Here is a 7,795-nt window from a genome sequence, read left to right as displayed (position 1 = left end):
GCCCCGGCCCCTGGCCCGGCTCGCAGTCTCGCGGGAGGAAAGCGGCCGGCGCGGGGCCCACACTTCCGGCCGCGCGCCTGGGTTGAATCCCGCTGCGGCGCGCCAAGAGGTTCTAGGTCTATGAAAGCCATGGCCGGTCGCGGGAAGGCAGGATCCCTGCGGTCTTCCTCCGTTTTAACTGTTGCTTGTTGGAAAGTGATGGAGGAAGGCAGGAAGAAGTCGGCCGAAAAGGGGTAGGGAAAAGGAGGTGAATGGGCCCCTGCATCTTAGCAACGAGAGGCCCTCCGAGAGTGCGGAGATGTGAGGGGAACGACGGATCTGAAGACTTGTAAAATCTCATCAGACAAGTTTAAAGAGTTGTAAAATAAGGGCGTGGTTTGAGGAAAACAATGAATTGTGCTTAAAGCACAGTTATAAAATTTATAAAATTATACTGCATAATTAGTTTATTATCTAAACTCCCGTAGTAGTAAACTCTAGGATGGCAACAATCACAGGCGTATAATATGCGCATAATATCAATTTCATGCCTGACTGAAAGTAATATGTGTACGGTTAACAAGCAGTGATGTAACTTAAGTCTCCGAGTTCCTAAGAAAGTATTTCATCAGTAGTATTTCCACTGGGAATTATGAAGGGGGACAGGGAATTCTTTTGTTACAAAACGCTATTTAATTGAAGGAATTATATACATCATTTATCACGGGCCTTTCCAAGTTTTGTGCTAAGTTTAAGTTTTTAAGTGTTTAAGTTTTAAACTTTTTCTAAGGTACTTAGGAAAATACAGTTGCCATGGTATCAGTCTGCCTAAGCAATACATGTGTGTGTTGGGGGTTCTGCGACTTTTCAAGGGAGGAAACTATTTTTGCAAGCTCAACTGATTTTGCTGGACAATCATATTTGAGAATTACTGTGCTTACTCTTTATACATAAGTTTGCAAAAGGTTTTAGTACTTTGTTTACAAATTTGATTAATATTTATCATAGAATCTATTTGTGCCAGTAACTGTGCTAAGTGTGTTAAACATATTTTTCATTTAATCTTTATAAGGTGCTCATACTTCTGCAGTTTGGATGGGGCAACTACTGTCTCAGCTGGACTGGACCTGAGGGTCCCTTCATCTAGGCTGGGCTCAGCTGGTTGGTTTTGTTAGGGGAAGCACACTGATTGAAACTACCCACCCTGCCAAGGCACCATAGTAACAATTCGCATGCGTTCTTTTAGGACAGGAGGTCTTGCTAAGGAACACTGAACTAATAAGCTGCCACCACCAAGAAAAGTTCGGGAAAGGTCAAAAGGAGACACCACATGTCCAACTGAAGGAGGAAACAGACAGAGCTGGACTCCATCTTAGGCCAGGCTGAGAATATTAGGCTACACTCAAGGTCACCCTCCCAGTGGACTCTGAACTTTGTGCCCAGTGTCTATAGAAATGGCATACCAATGGAAAACCAGACCCCTGGATGAAAGAGCCTCAGGACTTGTACTTGGACTCTCCGTTGCCTAAAAGAATATGCTAATTACCTCTGTAAGAGAACAAGGTGGTAAATTCCATTATGTTTATCGGGATATGCCCACAGGCTTATTGGTAGATATCCATTGTTTATCTAGTCTTGTGATACATGAATCATGGGTTAACTTTGATCGTATCTCTCTTTTACCTTGTCCAGACTAGTTTCAAGGAATTTGGGGAGGTGGGTTTGAACAAGTACACTTAGGGTATATAAGGTTTTCACAAAAACTGGTCAGGGTCCTTGGCTAAGAGGAGACTCTACCTTGGGCCCGCTGGTGTAATGAACTGCACTCCACTATCTGCATTGTCCTCCTGAGTGAGTTTGTTTCCCGGAATGCATGGCTACAACACAGCCACCTCCCAGAATCCTCTCTGGCATCCATCTTGGCTCTGAGTCAGAATGATTGGCTAAGGACAACCCAGAAACAAATCCCATCACCATAAAACCCGAGGCTGCAAGCCATGTGGCAGAGCTGTTCTCCTGGGTTCCCTTACCCTACTGCTCTCCACCCGGGTGCCCTTTCCCAATAAAACCTCTTGCTTCGTCAACATGTGTGTCTCCTCGGACAATTCATTTCTGAGTGTTAGACAAGAGCCCAGTTTCGGGCCCTGGAAGGGGTGCCCCTTCTGGCAACAGTTCTACTTCCAGATATAGATCTACAGATTATTTGGACGCCTTTGTGCCATATGTCTCTCATTCTTGTACTAGCAAGCTGGTCAGAGTATGTTCTTTTCGTGGAAACGGTAGAGGTACAAGATCTAAGCCTTGCTTCCATTATATATCTAAAATCCACAAGTACTATGGCCAAACCCAAAAGTCAAGGATGGGAGAGGACTTATGTTCAGCCTTTTTAGTTGCAGAAGCTGAAGAGTTACAGAGAAAAGGGTGCGGATAATGGGAGGAGCAGGGCCAACAACCTATCACATATGGAAAATAATACAGTTGCACCCTTATGTTGAATCCTAAATAAAATTAAATTCCAAATGGATTAATGAGCTAAGTGTGAGAAACAGTGAACTCTTGGAACTTCCCTGGTGGTGCAATGGTTAAGAATCCACCTGCCAATGCAGGGGACATGAGTTTGATCCCTGGTCCAGGAAGATTCTACATGCCACGGAGCAACTAAGTCCATGCTTCACAACTACTGAGCCTGTGCTCTAGAGCCTCAGAGCCACAACTATTCAACCCCCGAACTGCAGTTACTGAAGCCCACAGCCTAGAGCCTGTGCTTTGCAAAAAGAGAAGCCACAACAATGAGAAGCCCACACACCACAACTATAGATTAGCCCCCAATCTCTGAAGCAAGGAAGCCCAATAGCAGCAAGGAAGACCTAACTAAATTATATATATATAACTATATATATATATAACTAAATTATATGAATTATATAACTAAATTATATACAACTAGTATATAACTAAATTATAATTAAGTTAAAAACACACACACAAAAAAAAACAGTGAAGTGTTCTGCATATTCGGATACATATGAAACTAAGATCTGCTTAAAGGGATGTATATTTGTCAGATTTTGAGGGTTCATGGAATTCAGATCTTCCAAAGGGAACCGCCTACCATTTTTCAGGACCAAAGAGGGAGAGATTGCATTCAGATTTGGCCTGAATTTTATTTAAAAGGAAACCTGGCCCCACCCCAGTAGATCTCTGATTATAATCAGTCTTTCATCTGCCTAACAAAGGTGGAAATCCTCACTGCTGGAAGATTAACTTAGTAGTAGTAAGTCGTGAAATAGTGGCTGAAACCAAAAACAAAAACCCATAGTCAGGAACATATTCATGGATGATCAAAACATTGGAGATGGGAGGCAAGGACTTTAACAGATTAGTATGTTAAAGAAAATAGAGGAAAATAGACAAAATGAATGAAAAAATGGGGTTTCAATAGAAGAATTTGTCTATTAAAAAAATCAAAATATACATTCTAGACTAAAAATAATGTTTTATTTTTTAGTGTTTTTTTTTTTTTTTTTTTTGCTATGGATCATTTTAAAAGTCTTTATTAATTTTGTTACAATATTGCTTCTGTTTTTATCTTCTGATTTTTTGGCCAAGATTATGTTCTGGTTTTTTGGTCATGAGGCATGTGGGATTTTAGCTCCCCAGCTTGGGACTGAACCCACACCCCCTGCACTGGAAGGTGAAGACTCAACCACTGGACCACCAGGGACATCCCCAAAGTAACTGAAATTAATAGCTTATAAGGTGGCACTTTAGTAAAGAACCCACCTGCCAATATAGGTGACCTAAAAAGACTTGAGTTTGATCCCTGGGTCGGGAGATCCCCTAGAGGAGGGCATGGCAACCCACTTCAGTGTTCTTGCTTGGAGAATCCCATGGACAGAAGAGCTTGGTGGTGCATCCGTGGGGTTGCAAAGAATTGGACACTACTGAAGTGACTTAGCACAAGATAGGTTTACTAAGAGATCTGACATAGCACAGAACAAGATTAGTGAAATCAAAGTTTGGCAGGCAATGAAAAAATCCAAAACACAGAACAGAACAGAATGTAAGATAACTTGGGATACACTTTCAAAATTCTTACAGATGTTAAAAGGCTAATAAAAAAAAATGACTAATAAGGGAATATTGTGAATAGCACCCCTTTTCCTTCTTCTTCTTGCCACAAATACCAGATTTTCTTAGTTTTAGTGCCCTCTAATATCCCAGGCTGTAATGTAGTTCTTCACAACTGGGGCCACCCTCCATTTATGAAGAACTACATTTATCTTGAAGAACCAAGAGAAAAGAGAGAGAAAAGTGGGACCCCAAGAAGTCCATTTCCTAATTCCTCTGGAATCATTTTTCTCTTGCTGTTTTAGGTAACAGCTCCACTAAAACCACCAATGCAGTGGTGCTGCTCGGACTGCACTGGGGCAAAGCCTTTGGGCAGAGTCAAGAGTTGGAAAAGGAAAAAGAGAAAAACGGAGACTTTCACACTGTGGCCTGCTGGGGCCCCCTTTACTGCTTCTCTAGCCAAAATGAACTGTCTCTTGGGAGTTTTTGCTTTCCATGCCCATTGCATTGTTCTGTGACCCAGTCTGCCTCGGATAAAAGAAGAGAGAAAAATCAGGAAACTCATCATCAGTATTGTTCATTTTTCAAGTTTGGACTTACTTCTTCAACCACTCAGTCAAAATGGTTTAATTTTCAACAGTCTTCGTTGAAAATGCAGCTGCCGTCTGCATTTTATCCAAAGCTTTGTATTTTGTAATTGTTGAAGAAATAGGCTGCTGTGGGCTTATTCCATCTTGTCCAGCACCAGAAATTCATGTGTTCTTTAGTAAATTTATTTTTGTGTTTGTGAGATGAAGTTTCCTCTATAATGTACAATACATTACAGAATAATACTAATAGGACTTACCCTCTTTTAACTATTTGTTCATATGTCAGTCAGTGTCTGATCCTGCATCCCTGGTACAGTGCTTGGCATGTGGATGATGTTCGTTAAACTGACACTGAGCAATAGAACATGACACACAGAGGCTTCACAGAGAATCTAAAAGGAAGCTGGGCTTTTAAAACCAAAAGCAACTGAGTGTCTGCTTTTAGGTATCTGTTCTAGTGGCACATATTAGATTGTTAAGGTAACTAACCCAAGCATTGCTTGCAAGCTAAGTCACTTCAGTTGTGTCCAACTCTTTGCATCCCCATGGACTGTAGCCCACCAGGCTCCTCTGTCCATGGGGATTTTCCTGGCAAGAGTACTGGAGTGAGTTGCCATGACCTCCTCCAGGGCATCCTCCCTGGAGGGTAAGTTTGAACCTAGGGATCGAACCCACGTCTCCTGCATTGCAGGCAGATTCTTTACCACTGAGCCACTGGGGAAGCCCAACCCAAGCATTACTGTAAACTTAAAGAAATTAGTTTTTCTTGCCACACTTAATACACACTTCAGGAAAACACAATGTTTCAGACAAATGGGACATATCAAGAGAAATGGGCCATAGGTAGAAGTTCCAGGAATACTAACCATGTATTTGACCAATGAATGGATATACCAGATTTTCTGTAGAAAACTCAGTATTTAATATTTTATCACTTTAGTCACATAATTGCGTTTATAGCTGTCAGATTGTGTTCTTATTTTAGGTTTGGAAAGGTGATGTAAATGTATCTGATCTCCAAGCTTTTTGCATTGAAAATCACAAAACTTTTTAGCTGAAACCCCTAACAGAATGTAACTTCAGAAATGTATGCAAAAATAGAAATTAAAAAGATGAAATAAAATATGTAAAGGCATTCTAATATTCATGTGCAGCTTGGGATGTCCTTTGCAGTTGCTGTGGTTCTTGCACCCCTCTTTGGAGAGCACTGATGGAGAGGGAAAGGCAGTTTTCACACACTCATCAGGGGAAGAGGCTCCGGACCCTTTCAGAGGACAACTCCCTGCTCCTGCCCCCATGCCATAAGAAATCTGATAGGACGCAGCTTGGGAGTAGGACTGAAGCTAATTCACTCTAGAACTGTTTTAATATTGCAGGGGTTCTCAATTCGGGTCCTTAAGGCAAATCTAGAACTCCTCACCAGGCAGGGCTGTAGGATAGTTCAGTTCTCCCAAGGGCTGTAATGCCTAAGTAACTTAATCCCCCTCACAGCTTTGTTAGAACAGGCTCTTAGCGGTGGTGCTGTTCCACACTTCACTGTTCTCACTCATTGCATATAGAACCCCCTGCTTCTTAATCCTCTTCTTTCAGTGTCAAATCCTCTTTACCCTTTATCTACGCTTCTTTTGAGTTTTTATGTCACTGCATCAGGACAGACACTTAAAAAGCTGACTTGTCATTTCATTCATAATTTGTCCCATAGGAATTCATTGGTATCTAAGACCCATTGGTATATCATAATCCATTCTTACTTAAAACAGATATTCCAGTACATTTCATAGGAAAACATCACATAGTATATTGTCATTGACATTTTATCAGTCTTCCTAAGGCAAATAAAATATTCTTACCCATCATAGTCCTCTCTCCCTATTACTGTCCACCACTTCCCACATGTCATAAATGCAGGCCACTGAACATGCAAAGGATAACTCCTTTGGGAAAAAAGTCATATATAAGAATAGGACAGCAATATGTCAGAAAAAATCCTAATCCAGTCAAGAAAACAAAAGGGAAGTATTTAAATAGAAAATAATTGAATATTAATTACCAAATCACCATAATTCTTTAGTATAAACTGAAAAATATTTTAAGAAAATGTGTGAAAAATTAAATACAAAAGAAAATACTTCTAAAACAGAGATTCACAATACTATGTCCTTAACTTTCTATTTGTCAAAAAGAAGATAACAACAAACACCTGTGTTTTCACACCCAGCTTAGTACCGATTCCTGATATAGTTGAAGCTCCTTTGTGCTCTTCCTAGCTCACTTCTCCCTTCCTCCTAGAAATAACCACTCCTTGTCATTTCTTTGTATTTTTTTTTTAAATTAGTCACCTACTGCTGTGTAACAAAGCATCCCCAAAGCCACAGGCTTACAGCAGTAATCACTCATACTTGAAGATTCTTTATGTCCTGAGGATTAGCTGGGCTTCCATTCTCTCCCAGATACTGGCCTTTCTTGTTAACTCTTCAGTACCTTCAAGAAGATACGTTTTATGTTTTGAAGCTTTTAAAATTATCTTTAGTGAGATGATTCATCTGAGTTATCTAATCCATTATTACTGGAAATAGAAATCTTAAATTTAACAGTGACCACTGGGGACTTCCCTGGTGGTGCAGTGCTAAAACTGTACTCCCGGTGTGGGAGGCCAGGGTTCAATGCCTGGTTGGGTAACTGGATCCCACATGCATGCCACCGCAAATAAGACTGAGTGCAGCCAGTGGCCGTTGGTTTTTCTGCCAAATACCAGTTCATAATTTCAGCCTATTTTTCTACTGGAAGTTCCTTTTTTCCTTACTGACGTGTAGATGTTAATGCATCCTGAACAGTTCAGTTCAGTCACTCAGTTAAGTCTGACTCTTTGTGACCCCACGGACTGCAGCATGCCAGGCTTCCCTGTCCATCACCAACTCCCGGAGTTTACTCAAACTCATGTCCATCTAGTCAGTGATGCCATCCAACCACCTCATCCTCTGTCGTCCCTTCTCCTCCTGCCCTCAGTGTTTCCCAACATCAGGGTCTTCTCCAAGGAGTCAGTTTTTTGCATCAGGAATTTAATCAGCTATATTTTGAAAATATGTTCTCCTAGTCTGTGGTTTGTTTTCTTCCTAAGTTACCATTTGGCCAACAAGTGTTACATTTTAATGTTG

This window comes from Cervus canadensis, chromosome 29, assembly GCF_019320065.1.
Source record: "Cervus canadensis isolate Bull #8, Minnesota chromosome 29, ASM1932006v1, whole genome shotgun sequence".
NCBI lineage: Eukaryota > Metazoa > Chordata > Mammalia > Artiodactyla > Cervidae > Cervus > Cervus canadensis.
This window is presented reverse-complemented; position numbering follows the sequence as displayed.